Source organism: Dromaius novaehollandiae, chromosome 1, assembly GCF_036370855.1.
Source record: "Dromaius novaehollandiae isolate bDroNov1 chromosome 1, bDroNov1.hap1, whole genome shotgun sequence".
Lineage (NCBI taxonomy): Eukaryota > Metazoa > Chordata > Aves > Casuariiformes > Dromaiidae > Dromaius > Dromaius novaehollandiae.
Genome location: NC_088098.1, coordinates 159,078,603 through 159,094,913, shown reverse-complemented (window position 1 = coordinate 159,094,913; position 16,311 = coordinate 159,078,603).

The window sequence follows — 16,311 nt, the reverse complement described above, 5'->3', positions numbered from 1 at the left end:
GCTCAACTGAACGTAAAACAAGCTTCTCTGACTCCCCTAGGTTGAGGAAGGCTGCATTTTCTTTGTGCTTTTTCAGTCTGCTAGAAAAATAATCACACTGTGAGTGTGCCTGTAAATACCTAGTGACTCAACAATTTCTATTTTTTTCCTTTTTTTTTTATTTTGTTGCGTTATAGAACTGTGTGGATCCAAGAATATAGATAGATAAAAAAATTCCATCTCTCTTGGTCTGGATTGTTTGGTCCCTGCTGGACAACAGTGAGAGGCAAGGAATGCCATTTGGAAAGGCACAAATTGGTTGCTCGACATTTATTGCCCAGACATCATGTGGACTCTCTTCTCAAAACCACACGACATTTAGTTTCAGAGGCTTTGTCTGATCAAGTAATCAATATCCACTTTTATACAAGGGCATCAGGCTTTGCTGATGACTTTATAACTGAATTCAGTCTGTCTGATTAAAAGATGTTGTACATCCAGGGTTTTTTGAGATAACAATTTGGCTAAACATGTAGTGTGCCTAGTGGAATACAGAGTTTTCAGTTATCAGTTTATCAGTTAATTTAGTGTCTGTATTTTAGATGAGATGAAAAAGACTACTTTCTTCTTCCTGAGATTCTTAGTAGGAGCCAATAAAGTTTGTGATAATTATCTGGAATAGCCTAGAAAACTTCTCTGTCTGGGTGAATGATCATCCTGGATGTGATTTAACATTTTATGACTGACATGGTGTTCAGGCCTCAGGACCCAAAGTGAATGCTAAATATTGTTTTAAAGTGTAACCAAAGCTCAGCAGAGCTTCCCAAATACTGTTGTTACCTTATTGCTCTTGGCGTTCGTGCACAGACTGTGCAGACCTAAACCCTGTGGATAAAGTTGTTAGCATTTGAGCAGAACATCAACATGCCCAGAGACATGGACCTTTCAGGCATTTAGCCTTTAAACCTTAAAAGTGCTTTAACATAGATTTTGCATGCAATCTCACAAAGTGAAATTGTACAAGCAAAAACAAGTTCTGTTGCATGGGATGGAAACTTCTCTGTGATTTCTGAACCTTTAGCTTTGCCTCAGAGACCTCCGCTGCTAGAGCTGTGCATGGGATCTGCAGGAACAGCAGATCCTGGTCATCCCCAGTGCTTGGTCACCAGCAAAAGCTGAGACCCAAGGTCTACCCATGGGCTCCAGCAGTATTTGCTGGGCAGACAGAGGGGCTCTGGCCTTGGGAGCATGAAATTTCAGACTAAAGTGGTTTGGCTGTGCTTAGGCACCTTTCTGTCCTGTCAACACAAACCGTTTCCCCTGCTCTCTCTCTGAACTCCTTGTCATGGTCCTTATGCCCAAATACACATGAATTCTGTAAAATAAAACAATCACATTGAAGAGCCCTTCTTCACATTTCTTTCTTTTGAGTGAGGAGTTCCTTTGAATCCCACATTGAAATCTGATGTTGTAGGCAGTGACTGACCTGGCTGATACCGAGAAAGATAATGACTCTAAAACTGGCTTATTCCTGAAGACTGAATAAAAGTTGCATAAGAAATGATTGCTTATATTCTTCTCGAGACTCTTTAAAAAAGGAAAGAAAATATTCTCTTATACGAGTATTATTAGGGGTGATTTTTACTGGCATAAGTATACCACTAGTAGCATACTAGTAAGAAGTTAAATGTTATGAATACATAGAAACACTTTTTCCCCCAAAGCAAAAATGTGAATTAAGTAAAATACTGGCAAACCTTCTCCCTTATTTTCTATATGTTTCACACAAACTATTTTATTCCTAAATATGATCACATAAGATTTGGCAATAAAATAGTATGTTTGCATGAGGTCTTTTCAGAAACCTTTGCAAAGCGAAAAAAATTTAGGGCTTGATCCATTGCATCTGATAGTTAATAGGAGACTCTTATTGATATAATTACGCATTACTTTCCAGCTTGAGTAGTCCCCACTGATTTGTCACGCAGCCACAGTGCACGGAAGAGACCCATACATCTTTAAGTGGTCCTTAGTGACATAGTGAGAACTGAAAACATGAGATGCAGTAGTTAAGAAACAGCTTTAGTTGTACATACACTTGTTTAGAACAAAATTGTGGGGAAAGGCCAAAGAAAATTAGAAATATTGCCATTAACACTTTTGTCCAGAGTATATTGACTTTGCTATAAACTGAACGTATTTTGACTATTCCTCCCCTGCAATGTTGTTCTGTGGAAAATGTTTAGATCTGTTCAGCGATTTAAAAATTCTGGTAAAAGCAGGGTTGTATTTCAAATATTTCTAGAGAACATTGAATTGTCATTTAGAAACTATATATATTAAACCAATCCAGACTGAACTGTGTCCAACTAATATATTTTGGTTTTGAGTGAAAATGGGTAACAGTCAATTAAAATATGCCCATTCACTTCCATGGAGTTGGATCAGTATTTGCTGACCTCTTAAAATAATTTATTTATAAAATCTGAAATCTGTTTGCTGATAAGTTAAAAACAGAAAAGGAACTAAATTATTGATTGTTATTGCATACATCTAGTAACCATTTCAGTTGCTTATTAAATAAATACGGTATACACTTGCTGCATTTAATGTTACTTTATGGTATATATTACTTTATTAATGTACATATACTAAGAGAAATCATCAATATCAAAAGAAAACACATTGTTATACTTTAATGTGGCTCATTTGTATAATACCTTAAAAAGCAGCTGATTTCTGAGATATGATGTGAAAAGTCTTATTAACTCTATTAATTTTATAGGCTGATAACCAAAAGAAATTAACACAGGAATTTAGAATGTTTTGGTAGGGAAAACAAAACAAAACAAACAACCCACAAAACCTCCAGATCTGGATTTTTGCAATTAATGTCATTTGGAGTCAAATGTTATATGTAATTTTCTCTGAGCAATTCAAAGCACATTATCCGCATTCATGATATAAAAAAGAAGAGCTTAATAAATGTTTATTACACAGAGTAGGCACAAGTGGGTAAAACCTTCACAACTGCAAACTGATTAATGATTAAGATAGTTTGCTAAATATGTCTTCTTAATTTAGTCAAGTGGGTTTCATTTTCAAAACATTTGCTTTGAGAAAAAGATTCTTGAAGTTCAGCATAACTGGGAGTAAGTCTGTAGCTAGTGAGTGGCTATTTACATGCTGAATATTGCCACAGATTCCATTTCTACACTCAGATCAGTGTGCATTTTAAGTTACTGGAACACTATTATTTCAAAATTACTATTAATTATCATTATTATCAAATTATTATTAATTATTATTAATTATTATTATTATTTCCTATGTTGTCCAAACTGATTAGATGGCCATGAAAAGAGGGGACCAAAGACATTACTGCTATGAAATCATGATTTGGAGAAGGGCAGAAGAAAGCGATCATTCACTATTTCTCATAAGCTAAGAGACTGTGGGCACTTGATAAAATTAGAGGGACATTTTTAACAAAAACACAACTTTGTTGTTCTTTTTTTTATTTCATAGTATGTAGACTAGATTGTCCAAAGGACATTTTAGATACCAAAAAGTATGGCTGTTCCAAAAAAGAGTCTTAGGAGACTGAATTAAGATAGAACAGATCCATCAGTATTTATTAAATACAGTAATCTAGGTACAGCCTCCAGAAGAATATGAGAAGAGAAGAAGAAAAGAAGAAGGGAGAACTCCAGGGGAAGGATCCAGCTGCTGTGTTGCATGAGCTGTAGACAAACACTAGTAACAGTGAAGACCAAGATCAAAATGTGTCACAATAACTTCTTCTGGGTCCTAGCTGGCATCATTTGAAGATATGGACTTCTGATCAAACAAAAATATTTATGCCTATCGGTGTAACTGCATGTGGAAAAGAGTCTAGTATGGCTACTCCTGTAGTCTAGGACTGCAAAATATCTCAGAAATCTGTACTTCACTCATTACAATTGCAATGCATGCTGACTATTCGGTTCTAAAAAGCCACTCTTAACATGATTTCAGAAAAATTCACAAAATATTTGTGATAATCATGCTGCTATATTAATAGTTTAGCACAAGTAACTCCCACTATGTTTTATGCTGAGTGTAATAAAGCAGAGTTCCAGACCTGCTGCAATATCTTCCTTGGTGATGGTAATGTGCACCAGGCACAATTACAGTGTTCAGAGTATATGTCTAATTTCAATTGATTATTCCTTGGCAACTGCACTATACTGTGCATGTGGTGGTGCTGATTATTTGAACCATAACATATGCTTCCTGAAAAAAGCAGGTTGTGTTCTGCTACTTAACCAGTGATAGGCAAGTGAGACTGTTTTATGGTACAATTATATTTTTTCTTAGCTGTTAAGTCAGAGTGAGACCTTTGGAGACATTCTTTGTATGAAAATGAAGCAGGAAAGACTTGCACAGAAAGTTGCTTGTTTACGTCTGTCCTTTGTTATTTTTTCCTATGCTCCTAGTGAGCAAAGGGAAAAGAGGTGCTGATAGAGTTTATTGCAGTGGGTGAGCTATCACTGATTCTTTCTTTCAAATAAGACAATTTGATATATTTTTTCTATGGTGGAATGACAGTACAAGTGGAAAGAACAGCTAATAGCAGCACTTGAAGAGTAGAGGAACAAAAGTTAGTGAGCAATTGAGGATTTATGATTTACTCAGCTAGGACTTCTAAAAAGCTCAGATCTTATTTAAGCATCAAATTTAATGGTCTCAGGAGCTCAGCTTGTTGGGTGCTGGGTATCTGTGAAAAACATGCTCTTTAGAGCTGGAACTGCTAAGGTATGAGTGTGCCTGGATGCTTGGACTGATATTTTGATAAAGAAGAAGCTAAGCTGTCTTGAAAACCCTGTCTCCAGCATGCAAGAGCAAGCAGTGTGGCTGGTGAGAGGGCAGGAGGGTTGGGATGGGGAAGGGACAGTGGAGAGGAACGGTTCCATGATGCTGGGAAAATTGATGTACTGCTACAATGAAAACTCCTGTCTGTGTTATTAGTAGCTCTTTATGATGCTTAAGTTTTGTTTAGAAAAACAGAACTGAAGAATCCTTTTTACAAAAGGCTAGCAGCCTGTTGCTGTTTAACTTTAGAAAAAATGTTAAATAACATTAACATCCATATACCTCTTAAAAATTGGGTGTCTTTTTGATCAACTCTTTGTGGACTGGAGAAGACCTCTAAAACCATACTATAACATATTAAAGTAAGTAATAACAAAAGAAAAATAAACAGAAAAGAGTCCTTGATATATCAAGAGTCCTTGGGGACAGATTGCAGAACCTGCTGAAATTTACTCCACCTTCCTGGCACTTTGGCATGGCGAACCATGTCCTGGGCTTTGCGGACAGGGATCTCCAGTCACACCATTGTGACAAGAAGGACTAAGGAGAGATGTGTTTTTTTTAACATCTTAGGGGTTATCTAATTTTTAAATAATATATATAGAAGCCTGCAAATGTAAGCACCTTAGGAAGAGCAAGTTCATAAATCAGGTTCGGGTTCAGAAGAATATTTTGTGTAGCTGCAATGCATCTTGGTGGCAATGCTGACACATTACGACCTACCATGGAAGAAAGCCAAACATGAACCTGGCAATGAACTTCAGCCTTTGCTACCTGCATTTACAAGGCTTTAAAACAGTGCTATCAGCTGTTCTTATAAAGGCTACAGACTAGAGAATATAATATTCAAGTTTCATCAGGCAATTAAATGATTTGCCTTGCAAACTGATGATCATTCCGTTTAGAACTTTTGTTTGTTTTTGTTGTATTTCTGATATTTTTGCTGACATTTTCTTGCTGATCTTTCTGTAATTTATATGAAATAGTATGTTAGCAAGCAAAAAAAATAGCTATAACAATTCATATTGATTTCAAAACATGCAATATTGTTTCTTTTTTCTGTTTTATTACTCATTCATTTCTCCCAGGTGATTAGATTTCATAAATTTCATTTAATCATAGATATAAACCTTATATATTTCTAAGAAATCCTTGTTCCAAAACTAGAGGATTGTGAAATACAATTCATTTCTGCTTTGGACAGTTAGTGCCATAGAAGAAGATGTTTCCGTGACGGTCTAAGAAGATAAGGTCTGGATGGAAAAGTGGCATCTTTTATTAGTCCAACTGATACACCTGGAAAAATAGGAAAAGCTTTCAGCTTCTTAAGAATTTCTTCCCGTATGATGTCCATTTCTTCAAATATATTACTTGGTGTAATGAAAAAGACCAACTTCTTTGTACAGGTCCTGTCTACTACTCTACTAAAGTCAGGAAACTGAGGTTAGGAATACATGATAATTTTAAAGATGGAAGAAAGCCATTTGTGATCTTTGATGAGCTGAGCTCATACATATTCCTCTATTTTCAACATATGTTCAACATATTCCTCTGTGAAATGAAAAGGGGTGAAAAGTGAATCAACAAGATCTGTGAATGCTACAAAATTATTCAGAATAATCCAATCTCAGCCTAACTCTGAAGAGGTCACAGAAGCATCTAGCCAGAGTCACTTGGTGGTTAAAATGGGAGATGAAATTAAATGACAGCGAATACAAAATAGTGCACAAGAAGGAAGAATAATTTCACATATTCAAAACTGAGCTTTCAAGAAAGACTTTTTTCAGTCAGTGTGGGTCTCTGAATATATTATCTCAGTACTCAACAGTGGTTGAAACCATACCTAGAATGTTAGGATTCTTTTAGGAAAGCAACAGAGTATAAAGTAGAAAAACCTACATTTACATGTAGTGAAACCCGGCTCAGGAAATCCCTAAGCCACTTAATCCTGGAAGCTAAGAAAGTATCCCACATTTCTGTCTGCATGCCTTTTCTGTTTTCCTATCCATCCTCCATTGACCATTGCTAGAGACAGTATTTTAGACTAAAAAAAAAATTTGGCTTGTCTGATACCAGAATATCAAATTTCTTACAATTAATAAAAAAGAGAATATACAAAAGAAAGAAAAACACATGATATTCTAATATGATAATGAGTACAGTTCCACTCAAGGCTGTGGAAGCAATGTAATTTGTATCAGTTAAAGATGTCCCTCACTGTCTACCTTTTCATCTTGGAGATTATTTTTAAGCATTTGCCTATTATTATGTCTCTTTTTGCTCATCATCATTTCCTATTTTGTGGATTTTACTAAGTTCACTCTTCTCCTTCCCATATGTCTATTGTTGTTCTATTCCCAAATTGCTACAAGCCTTTTTGTTAGTAAAACTTCTGGTAAAGACGTCTCAACAGCCTTAAGAACAGAAGAGCATCTCAGATGTAAATTGTTCCTGTTTGCAGACATTTAGGAGAAGATAAAGCACTTAAAAAATTCCCAAGAAAAGTTCTTTCACTGCCAGTTCTATTTTTTGTTGGCTTATTCTTAGCAGTCCCACTGAAATCAGAACAATTTTGGGGGAGTTAATTTAAAAATTACTGTTATTCATGAGTCAATTTAAAAGATTTTTATTCCTCCTAAATCATAGGACTTACATATCTGGTTATGTGGTTCAGGAGGAGGAATGTAGCTATAACTAAACTGGTGTTTAGCATAGTTCCTCTGACTGCAGCACATTATTTCTTCACCCATTCTGATCCCAGGTACCAGTCATGTCTTGCTGGTGGATCAAAGATTAAACCAAACAACTGAGTTTTCACTATCGGATCAAGAAGGTGAAAGGAGGCCAGGGTATCAGCTTGCGAATGCACATATGTGGAAATATCACAGATCCATCAGAATTTGCTGGAGAATCTGATCCATCATAAACTTTTTGCTCTACACACTTTCTCTTCCCTTCTGACAGCAGATTTCACCAAGATGTGAGAACTGTGCTGCCATGGTATTCCTACTGCTATGATTAATATTAAGCTTTACATAGATTTTCCAACATTATTTAATGCATTCTCAGGAGACCAGAGTTTGTATATGACTTAATTCATAGGTCTGCTTCCTACAGTCTCATAAAAAGCTTCTGGCAACCCAAGCAGTGACACACACAGCATGAGAGCAAGATTTTGCAACTTCAGTACTGTTCTGCGTATAGATAGTATTCAGGATATTCCCGGAACATATCCTGCTTTTTTCTTCCTCTCCACAGTATGTAAGCTCTGGTTAGTAAAATTACTGTTCCTGCTGTGTTAGAGCTGCCCAGCTCCCTAGGTGGTACAGCTGAGTAAGGCAGTGGGGCAAATTGACTGGAAGCTAACATGTAAGTATAGTTCATAACTTTTTTCCATACCTTAGTGTGATTCTCTACCCCCTTTCATCTTTTCTGCCCTTGGGAATTGCATTTACTACATGACTTCTACTGCACTATAATTCACTTTCCCTCCATGAACACATGCAACATTCCTTTGAAACCCCACATGCAAATGTATGTGAGATGAAAATGCATCTAGGAGTCTAGAAGTACTTCATTAAATTGGCTGAAGCCTGGAGAATTAAAACAAAATTGAGTTTCACCAACAGACAGAAAATATTGAGACTGGTGTTTCAAAACTTCCTTCCTAGAACAAATATGTTAAGGCCTCAGATTACTGAAGTACAATCACCTGTTCACATGACGCTGTATGCTCTGTGTGTCCTTTATAAAATGATTGCAAATATTGGTGAAGAGTTTTACAGCTTATTTCTGTGCATCTCTCATCTGTTTGTCCCTTGACCTCAATGTCAACAAGACTAATAACGTAATTTCTATAATGTCTATACATTTTTGTCATGCTGCATGCCCAGTCATTTCTGGCAGGACAGGAAGAGGAAGAAATTTGGGACACATCTAAGTCATTTTGACCACCTGCTCACATGGGTTTGAAATACATGAAACTTATGTTAAAAGTATTTTGTATTGGAGCAGTACTTTAAGTTCCAAGTTTTTTGCATTGTTTTATGTTTGATTAAAAAAATCAACATATTCATTAAAAATCAAATGTATTAAACATAATCAAAGTAGTCAATTTATATTTTTAAGTCAGAAACTTAATGTGAATGATCAGTGATATACAGTGGTACTAACTAATCTTCATTTTCACTTTTTAATGATTATTTCTCATTTTCATAGTCAATTTCAGTATCCAAAGTACAATGACAGATCAGCTATAAGAACAAGAAATAGTAAAAATGAACATATCATTTAAAGTCCTCTATATTCCATTGGTATAATAAAAAGGAATTTTCCTTCATAACATTGTTTTTGGTTGATCATGATTAAAAAAATGCCTGTGCTATATGGGTGGTATAGATAATACATTTGACAACAGGGAAGCATAAAACACACTCCGCTTACCAGAATTTCATTTGAAGGCATATTTCAGTCAAATTGACTAGAATCTTTTGAGATCCAGGAATCTGGTTATAATAAATACTCATACAGGTCAGTGTCTTCAAACAGAATCCAGCTTGAGGATTGGTGTGTGATTTAAATTTTACTTTGACTTTCAATAAGCAGTGTAATGGCACAGCATTGTTGGCATTGTCTTTTGCTAATCTGTATCAGGCAAATACTACCACAGGATACCATTTTGCTCATCAAGGGATAATTATTCAGACCAGCAAATCTGTCTCTTGTGCTCTTAGAATGCCCCAGAGTGGAAATTCCTGATGAGAATTGTACAGATGCTCAATGAGAGGAAAATCAGAAACATACTCCATATTTTTGGAACTAGGCCAGACTATTTATGTTCATCTGAACTGGGACCAAGATTACTGGTGCTGTTGTACAAGTATTCACTCAGAGGGTGGTTTATATATAATATACAGCATAATTTCTAAGCTATTGCTGCCAACTGGGGAGTCTTCCAAAGAATTATATCTCAAATAGTGAATTATATTTGAATGGGATGCTTTTCTCTGTTATTTCCCAATACATTCATTTTCCTTCTTGCCTTTTTAATTAGTGAATATATTGACTGCGTATGTATTACTATAATTGCCCCTGCAAGCCTGCATGCTTTTAATTGTGGATAAATTTATTCCGTCATCTCTCCCTAATTGTAGAAGACTATGTTTGTTGCAATTGCTACTGACTGCTGAAAAATGATCTGCCTACTCCTGAGTCCTAACCTCTTTCATACATATGGTTGTGATATTGTTGGATAATTCCCTTCTCTTTCCACCTTGTCTCTGATTCAGATGGATTTTGATCTTTTTGTTAATGACTGTTGTGACTGTAATCACCTTCAAGAGTCCAAGTTTTTGGCTATAAAAATATATATGATCCATGGGCAAACTATTCTGTAATTGTCAATGTGTCTAGCTTGGCTCTTGGTGCTACAGGAAGCATGCAGACCATTATCAGTAATCGTATATGTGCCACTCTGAGTGATCCCATCTCACATCATCAAACAACAATATGTTTAATAGTAACTACTTTCCCGAAGAAACCTCATAATTAAGGATCATTTTATGAACTTCACTGTTAGGGAGGCCGTAAGTATTTCAAATTCATTTCAAAGATATGAAAAATAAGGAAAACTTTTATTTATCTAAGGCTTCACAGGCTAAATGTCATAGCTAAAAATGAAAATCAGTGCTTGTCAGTGTTCTACCACTGATCTGTACTTCATCTATGTACGATGTATGTACTTTTCAAGTACAGCCTGATTGTAATTTTGAAACTGTAGGCTTTTAAAAAATATTTTGTTCTCTGCTCCACATTTACATCACCAGAATGGATCGAAAAGAGGCTTATTACCATTTTAATACTGAGGTGATATTGCTCAGAGCTAGAAGCTAGCTGAGCGTCTGGTTAAAATGTCAGCATTCCAATTATATTCCTATTATTTCCCATTACTTTTCTAAACATCTTTGCTATGAGTTTTCCCAATTTAAAGGGCAAGTTCTCAGTAGGAATAAATAACTTTCTTTTTTCTTTGGCTTGTTAATACTTTAGCTCCTTAGTGCTACAAAACAAAACTAAGTCTCAGTTGCAAACTCCTTTTCCTCTTCTTTTTTAACCATCATTCATGGCATTGAGTGTGACAATTTGAAACAGTTATTGCTTACATACAGATCCAAATGGTAAAAGGTCAATGATGCAATCAGTGCCTAATATTTATTTCTCAATATAACGAGCTCTTTATTGCCATTCTATGCTTCATAGTGGCTCATAATTTATCATTTTTAATCCTGTGTTAAAACCTGCAGCTTCATTTGGATTATACTTGTACAGTTGTGGGATTGACTAAAAATTGAGCAACATCTCAGTCCTGTTACACCACCTGAGCTTCCTGGGGTAAGTGGGAGAATCGGAATATCGTTTGAGCAATATGTAGTTCTATTGCATTTGGTGTATCTTTTGTATCCTTTAAAAATAGTGAAAGTGCTACAGTCTGGAAGAGACACGCTTAAAATAGTCATAAGACTTAAAAAGAATAGGAAAAGGAGGGTGAAGATAGAGCTGGTCAGGCCCTCCCTATGACCTTCAAAATGTTGTCTTTAGTGGATAATCAGTGCAAATTAATGATTAAAAATATACATATATTTGTATTTCTTCATGTTTGTCTTTGAGATGAGTGGATTTTTTTGGAAAAAAATCTCTGAGGTTGTTTAAAAAAGTCTTTTTGGAAAATGCAGCCTTTACCGCTAATTCCAAATAATCTTTTTATATGAAATAAATATACAAAATATATATTAGTATGTATATGTTTAATTACGTTTTATTATTTAAAATATTTGAATGTTTTCAGAATGTTATGGAAAGATTTATTCAAGGGATTATTTGATGTTTTTTGTGTTACTGAGGAATTTTTGTTGTTAAAAATGGAAGCAAATCCAACATTTTTAATCTATGCTTTCAATGAAGAATTGTACTATTAAATCATTTGAGAAAGCAGCATAGATGGAGTTTGGCATTTTTAAAAATTTTGTCAACCTAAAGATTTTCTTTTTCAAGTAGCTATTCTGTCGTGTAAAAAGACTGAATGTCTTTAAAGAATTTACAGCCAGCTCTTCCGAGGATCAGAATTTCTTGGTTAATTTCTCTCAATAATCTTTTTTCTTAACCTTCCTTAAACACAGATGGAGTATTTAGTCATGTATAGTCAGATATAGTCAAAGGCTATATTGTAATAGTTCAGCTATTTCTGAGCATATCACAGTTGTAGTCTAGCACCTCTGAGAGCCCATCACCTTAAGGCAGATATCATAGATTTACTGGTTGCCTCTATAATTTCCATTTTGTGTCTGTATGTGTGTGAAAAAGCTGATGTCACACAGAAAGGAGTAAAACAGCTTGTTTTGTTCTCTAAATTGGCTCTGCACAGCAGATTTTGTCTTAAGGAAGAGACAGATTTTCTACAGGAACAGAAACTTTTGGCAAAACTATGCCAGCTTTAGCATTAGCTTCTTCTTAAAGAAATTCCATATTGAGGTGGTTTCTGCATGATATTTTATGTGACCTCTTAACCTTTTGAGTAGATCCTTCTTAGGTCTTTGCAGAAGAGGGTGAAAGTTGGACTCTCTGTTATTTGCATTTTTCTTTACTTTCTTTGTGGTCTGTAATCCCTTCTGCATTGCCTGAACCTCCAGATATGGTAGGGTGTTTTTCAGCTAACCCAAATCCACAGATTTTCCTTAAAATGACATTTTTCAATTAGTAGCTTGTTAAGTGGCTCACGAAATGAATAAATACAACAAAAATTCAGTGCATTTTTGAAAGAAATAGAGAGAGGGAAGTCTGCAGTGTGAGAAGCTAGTTAGAAGGAGAAAGCCTCCAGAAGATTCATTTGTCCAAGATTTACAGAAAACAGAGTAAAGCGCTAGGTGTAGAATGTGCAGCTAAAAAAACCCCAACAAAAAATACAATTTGACAGTAGTATCACCTCATCAGTCTCATAGGACTGGTGTGAGAAATTTGGATGAAGGAGCTGAGGAGCAAGTGGTTCCCTGTAGCTCCTCTTCAACTGGCAGCTTCTAACTAGACCTCATTTTCAGTCATTGCACAACTGAAATGATCTTGAGGGGAACAAAAAATTTGGAAATCTTATTTCTTAAATTCAATTTAAAATTAAGTTAAATTAAAAATACCGTGTGCCTATGTATAATAACACTACAACACAGTGGTAATGACAGGCATAACTGGACTCTTGCTTTATTTTGGTAATAAACTGCACTCACAAGGTTTATTTATTCATTTTATTTATTTATTTTGGTTATATAAAGGAAAAAATATTCAGTAGTATTCAGACTAATATTCAGAAAAAATATTCAGACTATTTACCACAGAATTTTAAGCTGATATATGAGCAAAGTCTCAAGGCTGATTGCTTTGGACAAGGCATTGACAAAGTTGCAGAAAATATAGTCCTCTCATTTGTATTTTGCGCATGAAACTGTTATTATGAATGAAAGCACATTCTGAGGCCCCTCAGTGTCCTGTTCAACCTTGAAAAGAATTATTATTTTTAAAAATTCTTTTCAAAGTGAATGAGAAAAAAGATTAAGGAACTTTATTAAAGGGCAAACATTTCTTGAACTCCCAGGGCTGTCTGTGTATTTAAATGCTTAATATGACAATACTGTTTATCATGTGGGCTCAGTTTTGGCCTTAAAAAACATATTTCTTCAAGTGCAAGCAAAACTGATCTTTTGTTGATATCCACGTGCTGTAGTCCACATGTTTATTTTCACCAGATAAAAAGTAGTTTTGATGATGAAAGTGAATGAAAGACCAGACCATAGAATTTTTCTGTGTTAGGGTCAAAGTGTTTTCACAGCCTTAGTATGTGCACGAGCAATTACTTTCAAGATTTAATATTGCTCAGAAGTTAGAAGTTAGGAGAATATTAACTCATAGAGGTTCATATTTGCTCTAAGAGTTTCTTGCACAGCTGTAATATAGCTGACTGTCATTCTAAAGGGCAGGTGAAATTAGCAGTGAAAAGTAACCTAGCTCTGAAGTGTCTTTCTGGGGATCTTCTCTCAATTGGTGTTGTTTCCTAGAGAGCTTCTTGACACCCGTGGAGTCCTGAGAGAGCTTCTGGAGTCTCTTGAGATGCCTCTCATTAACTTTGAAAAGCCTTTGAACAGCTTTTCCTTATGTCTTTCCCTCTTAAAAGAAAGGAGAAGGTAGCTGAATCTAGGGAAAAGATGCATGACAACTAGTTTTCATCAGGGCAAGCAGCCTTTTGCTCTTATTGCTTCTAGCAGCAGAGATTTGCTAATTCTTCCCATTTTTTCATAAAGAAAGTGAGCTCTCTACTCACAGTTCACCCTACCACTTTCTCTTAACTCTCTCTAATATTTTGTTTTCTTGCCAGAACTTCTTGCAAGTCTGAAATTATTTGCTGAAGTCATGTCTTCGTAAATATGAATATTCCACATTACATTCAACTGTCTTTACAGGCGATTTTTAGTAACTATTCACTTCTAAAAATTAGTAAACCTTTAAAAAGTAAAGTAAATCTTTAAATCATCTGCGAATGTTTTCTCTGAAACTGGCTGCAAGTAAAATTGAGAAAGGGAATTCTGAAAGAGCAAAATCAGAGTGCCCATGATCCTTGTCCTTAAACCCTTTTCTTCCAGAAAAGAGGGAGCAGAACACTCTTTGAGCGCTCCTCATTAGATTTAATTCATTAGAAAAATTAAAACTTTTCCTGTCTTTACATTCCCACTGGGTTCTACACACTGCACAAAACATTCCCTTTCTCACACATACATGCAAAAGGGCTGAGGCAGCTGCTTTCTTTTCCCTATTCCTGCCCACCCCAACCCATTACCCCATTATAGGCCTGACCTTGTCTAATTAACAGACATTGTTTCCTGGATTTACAGTCCAAGATAGTTAATCCATGCTTCGTTTATCTGTGCGTCTGAGTATCTGAAGGATTTAAACTGTAACCTATCTTACGGTCTGCATTTACCCGAGGATTTGTTAATCTGAATAAAAATGGACTTTGCAGACAGACTTGGATTAACCAGGTCTGAATGAATATAGTTTGGTGGTGTCCTCTTTCTAACTGGGATGAATTTAAGTAGCTGTTCTCCCTCACTGCCCTTTCTCTGTGGTAGCCGATAAGGCCACAGCTGAAGCAAATGTCTTTCCCCGTGTCAGACATCTCTCACGGCACAATCAATACATTTCATGGTGTGTTTAGCTCAGACAATGTTCAGTTATTAGTGTGAAAAGGAGAAAGGATGCACTAATCTGAAATGGTTTCAGCGTCCAATAGAAGAACGCTGGTGACCAAAACCTGCTTGACACAATTCCCTTTATTGTGTCTGCTACATATTTCTGTTTTGGAGTTAGGATTCTTTCATGTTTGTTTGTTGTTTTCCCTGCTGAACAGCTATTTGTCTTCAAGCGTTTTAAAAACAATTAAATCTGAGCCACATTGGGTTTTTTTTCTTTCTGTTTTCTTCTTTGAAGTCCACACTAACACAATAGCGGTGCTTAAGTGGTATGTAAACAGCTCAACAATTGGATCTGTGTTTCAGCAGCATGATGGGAAAAAGCCTCTGTAAAAAAGCCATAGTTGCGTGCAGTTTAGTGAGAACAAAAGTGTAATGGGTTCATCAATTGCCTCTGTTGGAGGCCACAGTAATGATAGACAAGATTCAAGGAATCAGTCTCTCTGATCTATGCTATCAAGGCATATGATTACATGATAATGATGATTATAAAGCACATACCATTTGAATCAGTGGGGTGGTCCCCGGTATTGTGTCAGTGCCTAAGACCTAATGTTGAAAGGAAGGCCAACATTTATCTTGCAGCACAAAAGGGAAGCTGATTGCTCCTTATCAGAGCAGCAGTTTAGGACCTAACCTAAGGGACAGTACTTGTGAGGACTGTGTCCTTATTCTGAGGATTAAGCGTAGAAAACATATGGTACTTAAAATCTGCAGGTTAATTTAAATTATACCACTTTCCCTCTATGAAAACGTCCTAAGCGTACAACTGTACATATTTTAATATTTAGTGTCTATTTGTCATTCATCTTTAAAAACACCCACAGCTCTAATATGTGAATATCATCATCGTGTATTTTATATTCTGTTCAGTACATAATACGCTGGCAGCAGTGCACAGGAAAAGACTACCTAAGTGTTTATCCTCTGTAGAGACAGGAGTTTATATATTTATATACATTTGCTATAACTGTGCTCTCTCTGGTAGGATACGTTGCTCTGTACTACACTGAGGGTGTAAACTGCAGAAACTTCTTTCCATCCATAAAAAGGTTTCGAAATAAATGGGAAAAAAATTGAAGTTCAGAAGTAATTATTTTTAAAGAGCAGTAGTATTCCCAATATTCTCAAAAAGCCTTCCTTATAGAGGAGAAAAAAAGAGAATGATGGAGAAAAAGCCAGAACACAGAAG